This window comes from Dunckerocampus dactyliophorus, chromosome 21 (assembly GCF_027744805.1).
Source record: "Dunckerocampus dactyliophorus isolate RoL2022-P2 chromosome 21, RoL_Ddac_1.1, whole genome shotgun sequence".
Lineage (NCBI taxonomy): Eukaryota > Metazoa > Chordata > Actinopteri > Syngnathiformes > Syngnathidae > Dunckerocampus > Dunckerocampus dactyliophorus.
In genome coordinates this window covers 10,924,682-10,944,613 of record NC_072839.1, presented here as the reverse complement: position 1 = coordinate 10,944,613, position 19,932 = coordinate 10,924,682, and the positions used below count along the sequence as shown (strand labels likewise).

Genomic DNA, 19,932 nt, shown 5'->3' with positions numbered 1-19,932 from the left:
CTGATTGGATTTGGATGAAATTTTTGTAGGAGAGTTGTCGGAAATGGGATACGGAAGAACTGATTAAATTTTGGGGATGATTTTTTAAAGGATTCTTTAACATTGCAAGATAGGACCATTTTCGGCATTTGTGCATATGACTCCACAAAAAATGGTCAGAGCCCTTGGGAAAAAATACAGGAGAAGTTTCCAACAGGTTGTACAAATATCAAAGACTGATCCAGATAATGCAATAATTCCGGATATCATGATCCAGAATATGAAAAAACAGGGACCTTTGGAATTTTCATTGTAGGAAGACAACAAATGAAGCTACAAACATGCAACAAACACCATTACATATAGCCAAGACACTGGAATCTGGAGTGTGCCAACTGATTTGTTGTATCTTCAAAAGCTATGGAGCTAAACCAGAAGAAAACCGCCATTACGGAAAATGCCATTTTTGTGAATAACTACTCAACTAATATTGATATCATTATGAATCCCATTGCTAATGGTATGTTTTCATGGTCAAGGAATCTAAATATGTAGATAAAATAAATGCAGGACTAATATTTATGGTGTAAATCACAATATGTGGGGAACTATGGCGCTTGGCGGAGGTCTCCGCTCTGCTTTTCTAAGTAACTCCATTTGTGGAAAAATCAACAAAAAAATCCATCAATCTTGGCTCATGAATACAAGGTTTTGAGGTGACGAGTGACAATAATGTTATAATTTTGCAGATATGTGCCTCATTAGTGCATATTGGTCAAATTTGAGCGGCTAACTTAGCCATTAGCCTCAACATACATACTGTATGTACGCATTCCTCATTAAGAATTATACATAAATGTAGAATACACCTGGGGGGAAAAAATGACTTTTTGGTGCAAAATCTGCCAATTTTTTAGTGTTTTTAGAACACACGAGGAAAGCTAATTGGATATATTTGTTTTTATTTGAACCGGACAGCGGGCGCTATTTAAATTTAGGCAGCAGACTTTGTTTTATGGCTCTTCTCCTTCTCCATCTACAGGCTTCACCTCAGGCACATTTTAGCATGCTTGAACTGCTAATAGCAGATGGCTGAGTGGGAGAATTTTTTTTTTTTTGGGGTGGGGGAGGAGGAGGTGTCGCAACAGTTTCTCTCCGACCACGCTGGCTGTCAGCAGGAGCACTTTGTCGTCTCGCTGCTTAGCTGCATTGTCGCGTGCTTAATGTCGCCGTCTCATTTGCTTGCCGTTTTTATTCTGACTTTTTCTTTTTTTTTGTTGCCGCGATTAAGTCACCACATGCACTTATCCACCACACACATCCTCCCCTGCAGTTGTTTCACATATGCATTGCCCAAATATTGCTAGGACAAACCACCATAGGAACACTAGCTCTCGTGCTAACGTACCTAACCATGACCATAAAGGGACATATAAAAGGGAACATAAACAAACTGTCCCGCTGGCTAACTCACGGATCGTGACTTTTGGCTTGTTGCTGACAGATGACGTAACAATTATGTGCGTTTATTTCCACATTAGATAAGTAAAATTCCGTTAACATTGCTGCTTTCAAACATGTTGAAATGACTTTTTGTCGCCATTGTGGGCTTCGGAGGACGCCATACTGCTGCTGTTTTGCTCGCTAAACGGCTAAGACACCCCGGCAATTTTAGACAAGACCTCTAGCAGGTGGAGCATGTCGTTATTTTGGAAGAATGGCGTGGGAATGTTGAAGCATGCGGTTGCTTCTACTGTACGTCGGCATGCTATGTTACGACACGGCTACGACACGTCTGATTGGTTCAAATTGCCTCAACAGTCCGTGGCTGCCGTGCCCCCCCCCTTACTTTGGCATGCGCGTGACAGCCACGAAGGCCCCCAAAAAGAAAATCATATGCTGCGGATCACAAGATGCAAGTCGCGAAATATGCAGCCGAAAACAGCAATCGAGCAGCAGAAAGGAAGTTCGACGTGAACGAGAGACTGGCGAAAAGCGAAATGAGGAAAACAAAGCTAACGGCGGGCGAAAGGCCAGACGGGAGAGGCTTGTCAACAGTGTGTGTATGTTTTTTTTCCTCTTTACTGTGCATTTTAGTCCGGAAAATACGGTTGTATTGTACATTGGTCATTCGGTGTCAGTCATGGTACTGCGATGTTCGGTGGGACACACGAGCATCATCCTTGGACAACAGGCTTTTATTGCAGGTTTGAATGATCTCACAACAGGCACTAATAAATCCCTAATCTCTAATAAAAACTCGGGCTACCGTTGCGGCTGTAAACCACGCCGAGCTAAAACTCAACTCTAAACCCCAGACGTCACTTCCTGCCCGTCACGCACTCTGTTCCCCAAGGGAACGCATTTACGGCAACACACACAAGTGTTATTTATGTCTTAAATGGCTTCTTTGCTCTTATTATATTCAGTGAATAATTAACCATATTCGACAGCCTTCTGAGCTTTTTCTCCAACACAGAGGAGATCTTCAAGAAGCGCCACCGGAGACGGCATCTTCTGAGGAAGCCGAGTTTGTTCGCGGGGAACAAAAAGCTTGTGCTGACTTTTCCTTCATTGAGAGCATGTTAACATTCTCATTCATCTCGCGGTTTTATTCAGTTAATCTTCGGGACCCCTGACACGCACTACTACACTCTGTGTTTGAGTGGCTCCCATCAGGTCGCAGGTTAGGATGTCCGCGGCGCAGAATACAAAGGAGGAGGGCAACCTTTGTCTCCACAGAAGTCTGAACTCTGACCCCTATCTGTCCAGATATTGCGCAACCGCCGTCTAATTTGTAATTGTCAATGTTAAATTGTATAACTTTGTGTCCGTTTTATTGTCTGATGTTCTGTCTGTCCTTGTCCTGTTCTTCTTGATGCCGCTCTCTGTGCCTTTAAATTGTCCTTCAGGGATAAATGAAGTGTTTGAAATTGAAAACGTCTCCTTTATTGGTTAATACGAGTGTAAAGATGACTATAGGGGTGTTATTTCATGTCTAGAAGGCTCTAATAATGTTAAAATTCGCGCTTTCTGTGCTCTAACTAAGAAAATATTCCACTTATAAATAAGGAATCCTACTTTGTGGAAATTCAATTATCACAGTCGGGTCTGGAACCAATTAATCGCGATAAAGGAGGGATAACTGTACTTCATTTCCTTGGGTTTTGGGAATGGAGAATTTAAAATAACAGCTACTGTATTTAGATAAAGAGGCTGCTTTGTATTGATATGTCAATGTTTTTTGTGCCAAAATTCAATAAAAATAAATAAAATTCAAGTAACTACATACAAATGTGACAACAGACTGCAATTAAGCATCCATAATTCAATGTAAAATGTGAAATCCCAAATCAATGACACATAATGTGGCGTTCATTTGATGTCTTTGAATAAAGTGACCCACACTTTGTACACTGGGTCCTACACGTGTAGCTAGCTACTTCCTCCATGCTCAGCGTGGCTGTAAGGTTGCCATCCATGCTAACACGGCACGGCAAGGAGGAAAGCGCCCAGTCATGCGAGGAAAATTCCAAAGACATTCCCGTTTAGGCGGGCAGAGGAGGAGGAGGGAGTGTCAGTCTCCCTCTCTGTCAGGCGTCCATTGCACCTGAGAGTGGGATCATGGCGGACGCTCAGCTGCTCGCTTGCGGAATGAACACGCTCGGAAGCTCTCGTTAGCTTCACTTTGCCATTGTGTGTGTGTGTGTGTGTGTGTGTGTACGTGTGTGTAGGTGTGTGTGTGAGGCATCTCCAGAGTGGCCTTGACATTTATCAGCAGAAAGACAATTATACACACACGCACGCTAATTGTAAATACACTCCGCACGCATTGTATTGATGTTCACCTCGACACTGTGATGAACGAGAGGCCAAGGATTAAACCTTTCTACGTTTTTGCTGCGGATTCTGAAAAACAGCATATTAAAACATCTTTGACGAGTGTTTTTGCAGTCGGTCTTTAAAGACAGCAGTCTTACGTCTTATAGAGGATCTCTGACAAGCATTTTTGTGGTAAAACCTAAAAACGGCAGAGTACTCCTGTCACATATAGGATCTTTTACTAGCTGTTTTTTTGCAGTAGGTTCTTCCAAACAACACTTCTGTCATATAGAGGATCTTTGACGAGTGTTTTTGCAGTCGGTCTTTAAAGACAGCAGTCTTACGTCTTATAGAGGATCTCTGACAAGCATTTTTGTGGTAAAACCTAAAAACGGCAGAGTACTCCTGTCACATATAAGACCTTTTACGAGCTGTTTTTTTGCAGTAGGTTCTTCCAAACAACACTTCTGTCATATAGAGGATCTTTGACGAGTGTTTTTACAGCAGCGTCTTCTTGTCATACAGAGGAACTTTGATTGGCAGTCGCTCCTTAAAAACAGCAGTGCGTTCCTGTCATATTAAGCATCTTTGGCTAGCATGTTGGCAGTTAGTCCTTAATGAAAGTGTTCTTCTGTTTTTAAGGACCGCATAGATCCTCTATATCAGTGATTCTCAACTGGTGAATCGCGGAGCCGTTTTCCAGTGGGGTCGTCGCCCAAAAAAAGAGTGTCATGACCCGATGGCCGTGAATGCACCTCGCCTCTCTGTGCTAGACGCTTGCTGCGCCGCCACGAAGTGCGTGCCATGTTTCTAGGCGACTTGGACACTTGGAAAGACGTCAAGTGTCGCCTCAAGACACCCAGCTAGATAGCTCCATACGGTATCTACTGGAGAAGAGCGCAACAGGAAGCCAAAGCTCACGTTGTGTTGCTCGGGGGGGTTCTGCAATATGAAGGATCACGGTACATGTGGAGTACCGGCCCAGGCAGAGTTGGCCTCCAGAGGAAACGGTCCTGCTGTTGTTATTAAACGAACCCACTGAGTGTTGAATCAGAGGAACTGGACGCGCTTGATTGTTAACTTCTTGTTTCACCTGTCATCCGGGTCCATGTGCAAATGCTCTGATCCAACTCCCCAGTTATGACTCCCCAGACGTGCACATGAAGTTGGGGATTAAAAACGTTCAATCCAAACTGCACTTGAATGTCTCTCCATGAAAGGGACTGTTTGCAACTGGCTCAAAATTTCACCGCCAGCGCTTGGCAACGGCTCCCGCACATGTGTGTGTTACCTGGGGCGCAGCTTGCAGGATGTTCAAACGCTAGCGCCCTCTAGGCACCCACGTAACCCTTGCAAACAGCTGTTTCTTAAAGAAATAAGATATTTGACGTATGCGTTAAGAAATTTCCGCAATTTGGGTCCCGCAGCCAAACCATTTGAGAACCACCGCTCTATATGACATAGAATCTTTTTGGCAGTTGTTCCTTAAAAACAGCAGTGCCTTTCTGTCATTAAGAGGATTTTTGACTCGCGTTTTGGCCGTCGGTCCTTATAAACAGCAGAACCACTTTTGTTAAGGACCGACCGCCAAAACGCTAGTCAAAAATCCTCTTTATGACAGGAACGCGCTGCTGTTTTTCAGGACCGACTGCAAAAACGCAAGTCAAAGATCCAGCAGCAGCGTGTTCCTGTCATGTAAAGGATCTTTGACTTGCGTTTTTGCAGTCGGTCCTGAAAAACAGCAGCGCATTCCTGTCATAAAGAGGATTTTTGACTAGCGTTTTGGCGGTCGGTCCTTAACGAAAGCGGTTCTGCTGTTTTTAAGGACCAACTGCCAACTGCCAACTGTGTGTATTTTTTTATTTATCATTGCCTGAAAGGTTTCCTCGGCCCAGTTCGGCCCCGCCCACGGCCCGGTGGTTGGGGACCCCTGATATAGAGGATCTTTGACTAGCATTTTCTTTGCAGTGGGTTCCTAAAACAATACTTCTGTCATACAGAAGATCCCTGACTAGTGTTTTTGCAGTAGGCGGTCCTTAAAAACAGCAGCACGTTCCTGTCATAGAGATGATGTACTTGGGTATTTTGCAGTCGGTCCTGCTGCCAAAACGCTAGTCAAACACCCAGCAGCGTGCTCCTGTCATATAAAAGAATCTTTGACTAGCCTTTTTGCAGTCGGTCCGTAAAATAACACGAGCCTCCCCTGTCATATAGAGGATCTTTGACTCCCGTTTTTTGTAGCGGGGCCTTAAAAACAGCAGCGCACTCATGCCGTAAACGGGATCATTAACTGGCATTTTTCCTCGGCAGTGTCTCCTCAGTAGCGTCATGATTCCTGCCGCCAGTAGCGTACGTACCACACGGTGCCCGTCGGAAGTTTGGAGCCACTTTCTTGTTCGACAGCATGAGAGAGTGTCCCTAAACCTTTGACATGTGTAGTTAAGCCTCAAATACTTTTATTTTAAATGCTGTTTCGATGGAAATGACCCCAAAACGGAAGCGCGGGAGGGTCGTGCTGCTGTATTGGCAGGTGATGCAGGGTCGCCGTGGTGACGACAGACGCTCTCCCCCTTATGACGAGCCGGCGTGGTGTCCGTCGCATAACAGGGGCTTTTATCCGTCGCTTCGTTCGCAACTGCAAAGTCAGCGCTTTGCTGCCATTTCACTGACGAGCAGCCCCGAGCGGAGGTGCAATTAGCTCCAACGTGAAGGAGGCCATTCCTCCGCTGATGCATGTGCTGGTGAGCGTGGGCTCCCTGCGGCCGCCTGTGACGGACAGAGGTGGGGGCGGGGGCTTCGATTGCGCGGATGAGATTTCATTTCTCCACCCCCCCACACCCACCCCCCCGCCTCCCCCTCGCATGCGGCCGCACGGAGAGAGGGAACTAATCCGGTCAAAGAGTGCGAGCGGCGGAGCGTGGAATAGATCAATCCCTCTCTGCTCTTAATCCAATTTGATTGGCGAGGACAGCAGCAGGTGTTTCTGGGCTATCGGCCCACTCTGCATGATTGTTTTGAAAGCATCCTCTCCGGTGGAAGCGTTTAAAAATGCGCTCCGGCCGCACGCTGCGGCCTCTCCCGTCCTGCAGACTAATGACTGCTCACGTGTGTGTGTGTGTGGGGGGGGACAAGCAAACATCTTCAGCCATGAAAGCCAACATGGAGGCTCGTGTCTCACCTGTGTCCACGCGGCAGCGCCTGATGAAAAACACACTCCGGGTTCATGCACTGGTTGCCATAGCGATACCTTCTACCGTAGGCAATCATTGGAGGAGGCTTCTGAAAACTCATTGCGGACAAAAACTCCACTTATCTACTTTAATAATGATTTGGAGGGCATGAGAAAGTGCAAAACAAAACCAACTCATGTCCTAACAAGCGCACTGCACAACACGGCAGCGATAGAGCCAGTGTTGCACCACCGACAGCTGAGTGGCGACATTTCCAGCGCACACAGAGGCACATGCCGACCGTTCAGCGCACTTCCGACGCCGCTACTGCCATCTAGCGGACAGCGTGGCTTTCATTATCAACAAAGTACAATGCGCAACACCGCGGCAACAGTGCCAATGTTGTAATAGCGGTAAGGAGAAAACCGCCGGGCTGGCATTCAGAGCCCCGGTGAGTTCGCTGTACACAACAATACGGCAAGCGTAGCACGCATGAGTTTCAGGGGCAAACCTTTTAAAGCGCGTGCAGAGGTAGATAAAGCCACCGGGCTGCTAGCCACTCATGAAATGCCGCTGCTGCCATCTTGTGGACGTGAATAAAAATCAAAAAGGTTGGCACCCGGCGATTAGAACCCAACAGAGGTGTTAAGTGGGGCATTCATGCTACGATTTTAGTAAGTCTTTATGTCTCTTTCACACAGACATCCCACAGCTGTCGCGGAAGTGAGTGCCTTTCACACAGGCACAGTCCTGCCTCTGATACCATCTCCGAAGCTGTGAAAAGAGGGCCTAAAGCGGTGGAAAAAAAACTGGTGGCCCAGCATACTAAACAATTTTTTTCACCACAATTCAATTTTTATTCCATGCCGCAACTGGATTCTGACAATCCTCTTAACAATTAAAACTGCCTTGTTTGAATAAAAGGGGAGGAAAACACGCTCTTGAAAAAGGCAGCGCCCGAGGCTCAGAGCTAAATCTCCCCACGTTCCAGTACACAAGTAAGCAAATAAACAGCAGCCCACTGCAGCCCGTTTAGGCAGCATTCTGTGGTCCAAATATACCCGCACCTTCCGCCTGCACTGCTTCAAGACTTTGTGACGCAACGTCGCCTCACTGTGTTGTCATGGTTACTCAATGAGTTTGAAGGGAATGACCCAGCTCGCCCTCTAGCTGGAAAAAGAGATTAAGAGGGCATTTTGTTTGGACGGGAAGCTTATTCTTAGAAGTAAAAGGTTGTCTGTCACTCGGGCTGGCATCCAAATGGAGAGATAAGCTAATGAAACGCTGATATGTTGCAAAGGAATGCTCGAGCTAGCACAAGTTAGCATTCAAACTGAGGGAAAAGCTTAATAAAATGCTGTGATGGAACGCTCAGGCTGGCACCAGCAAGCATCCAAACGGAGCGATACGCTAAGCTAATAAAACACAGCTACGTTGTAAAGAAATGCTCGAGGGAGTACAAGTTAGCATTCATAAGCTAATAAAATGTTGTGAAAGAATGCCTGACTTAGCATCCTAATGGAGGTATAAGCTAATAAAACAACGAACACTTGTAAAGGAACGCTCGAGCTAGCACAGGTTAGCATCCAAATGAAGGGACAAGCTAATAAAATGCAGCAATGTTGCACGGGAATCCTCGAGCTAGCACAAATTTGCATCCATAAGCTGATAAATTGCTGCAGTGCTGTAAAGAGAGGCTCAGGCTACCATCCAAACAGAGGAATAAGCTCATAAAACGAAGCACTCTGGACAAGGAATGCTCGAGCTAGCACAAGTTAGCATCCAAATGAAGAGATAAGCTCATAAAATGTTGCAAGGTTGTAAAGGAATGCTTGAGCTAGCACAAGTTAGCATCCAAATGAAGGGATAAGCTCATAAAACGTTGCAATGTTGTAAAGGAATGCTTGAGCTAGCATGAGTTAGCCTCCGTAAGCTAATAAAATGCTGCACTGTTTTAAAGGAATGCTTGAGCTCGCGTCCAAACGGAGGCATGAGCTAATAAAACGCAGTGCTGTCGTCAAGGAATGCTCGAGCTAGCGCGAGTTAGCATCCAAACGGCGGGATAAGCTAATAAGAATGCTTAGCTAGCATGAGTTAGCATCCAAATGGCAGCATAAGCCAATAAAACCCTGCAATGTATTTAAGCAGGGCTGTTCAAGCTTTTTCCAATATGGTCTACATACACAAAAATGTAAGATTGTCGGGGCCACGTTCACATTTGTCACGGTTTAATTACTAAACGTGGACACTCTCAAGTCAGGACATGTTAAATTAGATGAATAATATGTAAAGAAACCCTCCGGTTGTTACGCAAGGCTCGAGCTAGCAGCAGTTAGCATAAACTGTGCAGGAGAAAGCACAACGTTCTGTCAGGGGACATTTCATCTTGTCCTGCACGGGGCCTCAATTAGACGTCTGCAGGACGATATGTCTTATTTATGTGCGCTGCACTGTGCTCGGCCGCTTCCTTTGTAGGAGGATGACAGGCAATTTTTTGGGGGCTTCAAAAGCTCTGGCGGCGGCTCAGCGGAATTGAAATGCATAGGTTTATTTAACGGCATCATTATGCAGAGGGAGCGGGATGCGGTGGTTATAATGTAACCCAAATAGGACCATACTTCAAACCCTGGCTCGTCTACACACACGCGCGGACGCCCTGGGGCGGCGATGGGCCGCGCCGTGACCCTCGTGTCGCCTCGCCAGCAAACAGCTGCCCCTCGCCTGCGGCCCCGCCCCCTCCGGAGCGAGTCATCCCCGTGATGGATTTTATACACGGGCCAAGAAAATGTTGGCTGCGCCTCCTTTACGAGCCCATCAGCCTTTCCGTCCGAGCTTCACTCCGACATCCCGCATTTTCACATCCTCAGCTAAAAGACCGGAGGGTTTTTTTTTTTTTTTTTTTTTTTTTTTTTTTTTTAACGCCGTCATCGTCCGCTTGCCGCAGTCATTGGCAGGAATCACAGGCCGCTGTTGTTGAGAGATCCTGTTATTATCGTAACCACGGCAACCCAGTCAACCACTCTTCCCACCACTGAGCGGCCTTTGTGCTCCAGAATAGAAGCAGGAAACGTGACCGTGGGCGGCAGCGGGAATAAATATCTCACACACGCTTTTCGGTCCGAACAAACACAACCCTCATCCTCAAAATGACACAAAAACACGCCGAGTGTGACGGCTGAAGCGTCTAATCTTCATCATGCGGAGAGAAGGCGCCCTGTGTTCAGGCCTAATGGCAGCCGCGGCGGCCGGTACCCCGCATTTCCTCACCGATGCCGATACCGAGCAACACAAAGCAAACGAGAAATCAATTACACTGCTTGTGTGGCACTTCTGGTGGGCATTTTTACTGATTAGATTTTAATTTTAGTCGCATAAAGTTGACATATTTAAGACATTTTTTTACATTTATTTTGAATGTAATATTATTTAACATTTATTTAAATGTAAATAATATTTATCTTATTTATTTTGAGTTAATAATTTATTTTAAGAATACTAATTTAATAATTCCTGCCAATTTAATAATTTATCATATTACGTATGATTTGTATTTATTTTATTTTTATTTAATTTTTTTATAAAACAAAAACAAAAATAGCAAAAATGGAAAAATCCGCAGTCATTTTACCAAAACAAAGTCAAAATATGAAGAAAAAGTTGTAATTTCCCGAGAATGACATCATAATAGGAGAAAAAACTTCATTTTCGTTGCATAAAGTTGAAATATTAGACATTTTTTTAAACATTTATTTTTAATGTAATATTATTTAACATTTATTTAAATGTAAATAATATTTATCTTATTTGTTTTGAGTTAATAATGTATTTTAAGAATACTAATTTAATAATTCCTGCCAATTTAATAATTTATCATATAATGTATGAGATATATTTTTTTTTATTATTTATTTATTTTTTATAAAACAAAAACAAAAATAGCAAAAATGGAAAAATCCGCAGTCATTTTACCAAAATAAAGTCAAAATATTAAGAAAAATTTGTAATTTCCCGAGAATGACATCATAATAGGAGAAAAAACGTCATTTTAGTCGCATAAAGTTGACATTTTTTTTACATTTATTTTGAATGTAATATTATTTAACATTTATTTAAATGTAAATAATATTTATCTTATTTATTTTGAGTTAACAATTTATTTGAAGAATACTAATTTAATCATTCATGTCAATTTAATAATTTAACGTATTATTTGTATTTATTTATTTATTTATTTAATAAAACAAAAACAACAATAGCAAAAATAAATTTTATCAAAATAAAGTCAAAATATTAAGAAAAAGCCGTAATTTTCCGAGAATGACATCATAATAGGAGAAAAAAAAATGTTGTCGCATAAAGTTGAAATATTAAAGACATGTGTTTATTTTATTTTTTATTTATTTATTTTTTTAAAAAATAAAACAAAAACAAAAATAGCAAAAATGGAAAAATCCGCAGTCATTTTACCAAAATAAAGTCAAAATATTAAGAAAAAGCCGTAATTTTCCGAGAATGACATCATAATAGGAGAAAAAAAAATGTTGTCGCATAAAGTTGAAATATTAAAGACATGTATTTATTTTATTTTTTATTTATTTATTTATTTTTTTAAATAAAAACAAAAACAACAATAGCAAAAATTGAAAAATCCGCAGTCATTTTATCAAAATAAAGTCAAAATATGAAGAAAAAGCCGTAATTTTCCGAGAATGACATCATAATAGGAGAAAAAAAAATGTTGTCGCATAAAGTTGAAATATTAAAGACATGTATTTATTTTATTTTTTATTTATTTTTTTAAATAAAACAAAAACAACAATAGCAAAAATTGAAAAATCCGCAGTCATTTTATTAAAATAAAGTCAAAATATTAAGAAAAAGCCGTAATTTTCCGAGAATGACATCAGAATAGGAGAAAAAAAAAATGTTGTCGCATAAAGTTGAAATATTAAAGACATGTATTTATTTTATTTTTATTTATTTATTTTTTTTAAAATAAAACAAAAACAACAATAGCAAAAATGGAAAAATCCGCAGTCATTTTATCAAAATAAAGTCTAAATATGAAGAAAAAGCCGTAATTTTCCGAGAATGACATCATAATAGGAGAAAAAAAAATGTTGTCGCATAAAGTTGAAATATTAATGACATGTATTTATTTTATTTTTTATTTATTTTTTTAAATAAAACAAAAACAACAATAGCAAAAATGGAAAAATCCGCAGTCATTTTATCAAAATAAAGTCAAAATATTAAGAAAAAGCCGTAATTTTCCGAGAATGACATCATAATAGGAGAAAAAAAAAATGTTGTCGCATAAAGTTGAAATATTAAAGACATGTATTTATTTTATTTTATTTTTTTTAAATAAAACAAAAACAACAATAGCAAAAATGGAAAAAGATTTTCCATTTTTGTCCCCACTGCTTCCCTTCCACTATGAATGTCCACTCCAGTACGTGAGGACGGAGCGTATCTACTGTGGCTTCACATTCCAGGCTTATCCAGAGAAAATAGGCTATGGAGGCTTTGAATAACAATTGGGATTAAAAAAAAAAGGGATGGGTTTTCCTCCTCTTGAGGTTGTTTTTAATTAGTCCATCCTTTTCCATCACGGCTGCGTGTGCGCATTGTTCCACACTGCCACCGTTCTATGCAGATGATTTGCTCACGAGTGCTTTAAAATTCCACTTCCACTTTCAATGGAAATTCTACCTCAGCGGGATTTGTAAAGAAATGAAAAGAAAGTGCATTAACATCAAGGTAGCGTGAGCGATGAGGACTATTAATGACTTTACTAGCTTTTATATGGCCTTTAAATGGCTTCACCCCTGCAGCCAGTATCGTGTGTCCTTTACCTTTAATTGTGCGGCCGTGCTGATATTAAACGAGTCTCATGAATTGCGCCATTAGGTTGGGACCTAAATCACTTCTATAGGAGACAATGGGACTGCTGTGATCACAAAAAAGGGTGTTTGTTTGTCTCGCCATCTAAACACAGCAGGTTGTAATTGGAGCTAATTGGACCCGTCCTTAACTACACAAAGCGTACAGATGAGCGGATGCGGCCGATAATTGCAAAGCTTTGTCACAATGGGTAGAGGGAACCCCCTCCGGGGGTCCTCGGCGGGCCACCGAGCCATCCGTCTGCTTGTGGGACGAGTGGGATGGAAATCCGACCAAAAGTTAAGCGCTGTGTGAACCTCACAACTGGTTTGGACTTCATGCGCGTACCGTACATGCGGCACCCCTCATGATGCGCGTTTTGCGGAGGAGTTTCGTGTTTTTTATGGGATTTCGTGGTTGAGGGATCTCGTATGCCTGATAAACCTCATCGGTTGAGATTTGAATCTATTAAAACGTTTTTTTTTTCATATTCAATTTTCCAAAGTAACATTTTTTGTCAAATGAATCATTCTTTTTTTTTAAGCTTTACCCATTTTAAATATATATATTTTTAAAAGAGTTGAATTATACGAGCCTCACTTTATTGTTTTTTTTTCCTTTTTTAATTTTTAATTTTATCTTTTTGCTCTTTAAAATGATGAAATATTTTTGATCATTATCATTTGTTATTATTACAATGATTATTTAGTTATTTGCATATTTTTTATTATGTTTTTCATTGTATCATATTTTATTATTGTTTTTAGTTTTTTATTATTTTTATTGTCTTATGTATTTATCTCTTCTGGGGGGGGTCGTGATTATTTTTCCAGCTTCATCAAGTGCAGATTAGCATCAAGTATTTTATAATTTTTATATAATAATAATAATAATAATAATAATGTAATAATAATTGAAAAAATTGCATCAAATATTTATATTTTTAGTTATTATTTTTTTTAATTACTATATAAATGCAGATTTTGTATTTGTTTTTTTTTTCTAGAAGTACTGATCTATTAATTATCCAAATGTAATGAGGAACACTGGTCAAAAAAATAAAAGCTAACGGCAATAGTTTAGTTGAAATATAATTGTTCTTAATACTATTTGACATTTTTTATATATATATATATATATATATATGTATTTTTATATACAGCAATTATTTTTTTATTTTATCAAATATTTTTATTTATTATTTATTTATTTTATTTTATTTTTTATTTTCCACTTTTTTTAGTAAATAAAAAAAAAAGGTATTTTTGAATTAACCAATATGAATGATGGAATAATATGAAATAATATATAATAATATGAGATAATATTTAAGAATATGAGTGATTTTTCCAGATATTTATTTATTTTTTAGAAATAAGGTGAGATGCGTTGTCATCCGGGAGAAGCTCGGAGTAGAACCGCTGCTCCTTCACACTGAGAGGAGCCGGATGAGGTGGCTCGGGCATCTGGTCAGGATGCCCCCCGGACGCCTCCCTGGGGAGGTGTTCAGGGCACGTCCGACCGGTAGGAGACCTCGGGGAAGACCCAGAACACATTGGAGGGGAGACTATGTCTCTCAACTGGCCTGGGAATGCCTCGGGATCCGCCGGGAGGAGCTGGACGAAGTGGCCGGGGAGAGGGACCCGACCCGACCTCGGATAAGCGGAAGAAGATGGATGGATGGATCTTTTTTTATTTTTAGAAGTACTGATTATGATACTGATTATTACAGAGCGTCATGAATGTGTGGATTATCATCAAAATGCAATGCGGTACAATGCAAAAAAAAAAAAATCCGTCGTGAGATATCAAAAAGTGTCGACAGGAAGCGGCACACAAACAAGCGACAGCATGACCTCCTTGGCGGAGGTAACAAATAAAAATAGAGCCCTATCAGTGATTTGAAAACAAGATCTGTCAGAAGCTAAACGGGCGTCAGGTGAAATGTTTTAAAAGCTTTGATGGCGTGAAGCGTCACGGCGGAGGAGAGAGGCAAAGAGGTCGCGAGCTGATCAAAGCGGCGCCGGGGAAGCGTTGACAGACGAGGCGTTTTTAAATACGCGGATAAACAGCTTCTTTTGGCTGCCGGAGTGAATCCTCTTCATTTGTGTTAATAATAAGCTTTGGCTTCTCGGTATAATCACGAATCACCTGAAACTAAAAGCCACTTATCAAAATTGCTATTTTAAAGTTATTTGCAGTAATAAAATGATAATGAAGGATTAAGGCCTGGCTGCCTTCACCGCTAACCTCGTAACGGGAAGTGCAGCGCCGCAGGCTGGCTCAGTGTTTACCGCCTCCTAGCGCACACACACACACACACACACACACACACGCACCAATGTTCCCCCCCATCACCTTTGCTCCCTCCCCAGCTAAATCACCACAGTGCTGCACTACATCCATCATGCAGCATCTAGATTATTTACTAGCGGCCCCGCACGGCGTCTGCCACGTCTCATAGTGGTTAGCTGGCGGTGAAAAGTCATTCCTTGACATAACATGTCACTGCAAAGAGTTAACACTGCCTTGTTAGTTGGCCTATGTTGTACGAAAAGAGCATAAATACGTATAAAAGATCAAATTGGGAGCGTAAATCAACTTTAGCGAGCTAGCTGATAGCTAGCACGTGAGAGGCCAACATAACACTTTAACTGCATTCGTATTGCCTGATTATTAGTCTGTCGATGTAATAAAAACGAGCATCGAAACATATAAAGGTCAATATGTGGAGCATACATCGACTTTTAAGCCACCCGTTTCCTTCTTGGCTCATGCTAAGGAAGTTAGCATGAGGGGACAACCACGTGTCTATGATATGGAGCTCCACGGTACGATTTATTATGTTATCTATCTTATAGTCATGGTTTATTACAGCGTATATCGCTTTTTGTTCATACTCAGGTGTTTGCTTACCAGAAATTGATGACTGTGCGCTAAATGCTTCTAGCTTGTTAGCATTTAGCTCACATGAGAGGTCAAGTCCAATATGTGGACTATAAATCAACTTTTAAGCTATGCATGCTAAGGAAGTTAGCATGACAGGACAACCATGTCTACTTTATTTCATTCAAGAGTACAATTTATTATGCTAATGATCTTTTCTTTATTAGAGTGTTTGGCCATTGTTTGTATTTTTTTTTTTTTTTTTACCAACTTTAACTTAGCATTTAGCGAACATGATATCACATAATTCACTGCTACTACAGTCTGCCTATGTAACGTAATGCTAAGGAAATTAGCAATTCCCTCTTTCTCAAAAAAGGGGCACACACGGCCAACTTTTTTTCTTATTCATATGCATAAACATTCATATAATAAACATTTATGTTATTAGTCCACTCAACTATGGAGTGTTTAGATAAAAACAGACAATAAAAGGGTGAAATGTAGCTACATGTTTCAGCTAGCATGTCACCTGTTTTCCTGTTATACAATGTAAATATCCTTAGCCTGGCTCAAACTATGCACATTTTTAAGCAAAATTCAGCTTTTAAAGCAAAAAAAACACCAGTTGTATATGGGGCAACAATTTGCCCCATTTCAATGCAACAGTATAAAATGTAGTTTGGTTTTTTTAACGCACCATTTGTTTAACATGACTGGGCATCACCTGGGAAGCGCTCCCAGCAGTCTGACAAAGATCTCTCGTCTGGATGATCGCAGCAGACACACGACACGGCCCGTGGCGGCGCAGACATTCCAGGCCGACCGACGGAACGGGAACGTCGTCACTCCTAAGACGTTGTGGCATTTCATTGGAAAACGACTGAAACTAACATTGGATTTTTGCTTCCTTTCTTACAGTACATCCAATAATAGACGGAGGAGGAAGTTTTCATTTGAAACACACGGCTGTGGATGACCACCATGTAGCCCACCAGACACCGAAAAGAGCTTTCTTTAGGGAGCTCACAGAAAAACGGATAAAGCCGATCCAATGTAGGTCAAGATATGAGACATTTACGGTGGAATCTTGGTTAGCATCCGCCCCGTTTTGCGTGTCTTTTGGCTAATTCACGCCAAAATGTGTGTACATTTTCCGGTTAGCGTACAATATGGCGCGGGTCTTGTGTTATTAATACACTGCGTGACTCCAACTGTGTTCTTCATGTGTTTTTATCACAAAACCTCCTGTTAGCATCCTTAGCTTGCTAACATATTTTTATGGTTTTACAATTCTAATTTTACATGCATGAATCAAAGCTGAATGAAGTGATAAATGAACATTTAAGATTACTTTTACCGGGTTACAGTATTTGTCAAATGACACTTTTCTTTGGCTCCGTTTTGGGTTACAGTATTGAGGTGACAAACGCTACTGAAGTCAAGAAATAACTCATGGCAAAACCGGCAGGTGGTGTTGAAGGGGAAGCGGTTGCCAGATCGTGTCTTTGGGAACAGTCGCGTCAAGAATCACGCCTTCGATGGAGGTAAGCGTCACCTTAAATGTTCATTTATCTCTTTCATTCATCATTTACATGCATTTCAAGTTGTTTTCCGCATGTAAACGTTTTTGGCTTTCTGGAACGAATTAACTGGATTTGCATTGTGCCTTATGGGAAGCATTGATTTGGTCAGCGAATGAATGACGCTAACCAAGGTTTCACTGCGCAGGATAAAACAGCATCAGAATTTCATATTTTGCCACTTTGTTGCATTTTTTGGGCTTGTTTTTAGACATTAAAAAATTACATTACATTAAAAAATGCATTAAAAACCTTTCGGAAAAGATTATATCGGAGTAAAACATGAGAAAGATTGGTTGTTTTCCTTTGAATGACTGTAGTAAGTAGAAATACGTGGTTGTAGATGACCACCATGTAGACCACTTAAGAGGGTTACAGAAACATTTAAGCATATTCCCGCTTATTAAACACACTAAAAATCAATCCATTGTAGGCCAAGATATGCTGGTAAATATATATTATAATATATGGCGCTTTTCAAGGCACCCAAAGCGCTTCACAGGGAAGTGAACCCATTATTCATTCACTCCTCAGTCACACACTGGTGGCGGTTATCTACATCTGTAGTCACAGCTGCCCTGGGGTGGTCTGATGGAAACACGGCTGCCAATTTGGACCTCAAACATTCATTCGCGTTCATACACCAGTGTGGGCAGCGCTGGCGGCGAGGTGGGTGAAGTGTCTCGCCCCGACGGACACAACAACAGCGACTGGAGCGGGGATCAAACCGCCAACCTTCCGGTTTCTGGACGACCTGCTCTATTTTTCAGTGTGCCCTCAATCTTTTGTGATGTTTTGTTGTTCAGAAATGTCACGGGCCACGGAAAAAAACAACAAACGGCCTTCGGACACACCCGCTTTAGGGTGTAGCTGCGCTACCTGGTGGTCAAGTTGGTGTATTACAGTTTCGTCAACACTTGAGCCAATCTGAAGCAGTGGCTTGCATGCAACAGAAGAAATGCATCCCCAATTTGCCACTTGGCACGCATGTTGTGATGAAAAGCACACAGTGTGGATGTGAATGTTTCCATCCAGATGCCGCTGGTAATCAACAGGAGTGTGGTAGCGCGATCATTTGTGCGGCAGGGTCGTTCCACCGCACAGCTCAGAGAGGAGACGCCGCTTTGAAGCGAAGAAAAGAAATAAATAACACACGCTCGGCTGTTGCCTTTGTGCACACTTGCTGGCAGCATCACATGGCGGTGATGGAGATGATGCTGCGCAGTCAGTCACCTCCTAGGAAAGCACGGCCTTGGTGAAGCAGCAACGCGACGCCACCCCGAAACGTCTGAGTTCTGAATTTTAATACGGCTGTGATGTCTCGCAACGCAAACGCGACGCTGTGCGCTTTAAAAGGAGGAGGGGGCGGGGGGGGGGGGAAATGGCGCTTTCTGGTGAGATAAAGGAACGCACGAGCATGCCACACTTTATTAGGCACACCAATCGAACGTGAGCCAATCCAAAATTCAGCTTTTGCAGCTCCATTTATTCAGAGGTATTCATTTTAAAATATGTTTATTATTGTGGTGATGTGGGGTCATACTGACAACAATATTTTCGTTACCTAATTTAGCGTTTATCTAAACTGCAAAGAAGATTTGTTCATTGTATTAAAACAACCTCATTTTTTTAACTTCCGTAATATCTGGGGTGCATGAGAAAGTGGAAAGAAAACAAGTATATTGCACAACAGGGCAGCAACAGAACCAATGTTGTAACAGCCCAGCCAGCATTAAAGCTCTGATGAGTTCATTGTAAACAACAGTGCGGCAAGTGTAACGCACATGGACTTCACGCAAACAGTTTTATAGTTTTAAAGTGCATGCAGAGGTAAATAACAGCGCTTGGCTGCTGACCGCTCATGATGCTTCGAATGCAGCTACTGCCATCGAGTGCGCCGCATGGTCATTTATTAACATGTACAGTAAATTTGCACAACAACACAGCAGCAACGAAACCAATGTTGTAACAGCGGTAAGGAGCAAACTGCTCAGCCAGCTTTAATACAGCTGATGAGTTCATTGTAGACAGTGTAACGCGAACAGCTGAGTAGAGACATTTTCATGTGCATGTAGAGGTAGATAACACTGCTTAATTTGCACAACAACACAGCAGCAACAAAGCCAATGTTGTAACAACGATAAGGAGCAAACTGCTCAGCCAGCTTTAATACAGCTGATGAGTTCACTGTAGAGAGTGTAACGCTGACAGCTGAGTAGAGACATTTTAATGTGCATGTAGAGGTAGATAACACAGCAGCAACGAAACCAATGTTGTAACAGCGATAAGGAGCAAACTGCTCAGCCAGCTTTAATACAGCTGATGAGTTCACTGTAGACAGTGTAACGCTGACAGCTGAGTAGAGACATTTTAATGTGCATGTAGAGGTAGATAACACAGCAGCAACGAAACCAATGTTGTAACAGCGATAAGGAGCAAACTGCTCAGCCAGCTTTAATACAGCTGATGAGTTCACTGTAGACAGTGTAACGCTGACAGCTGAGTAGAGACATTTTAATGTGCATGTAAAGGTAGATAACACAGCAGCAACGAAACCAATGTTGTAACAGCGATAAGGAGCAAACTGCTCAGCCAGCTTTAATACA

At 41.5% G+C, this 19,932-nt stretch overlaps 1 protein-coding gene across 7 annotated transcripts in view; it reads right to left on the bottom strand.

Annotated features, from left to right (window-relative positions):
- Window positions 1–19,932, bottom strand: part of LOC129173933 (RNA-binding Raly-like protein) — a 170,774-nt gene that overhangs the window by 41,239 nt on the left and 109,603 nt on the right. The gene's annotated exons all lie outside the window — the stretch shown is intronic.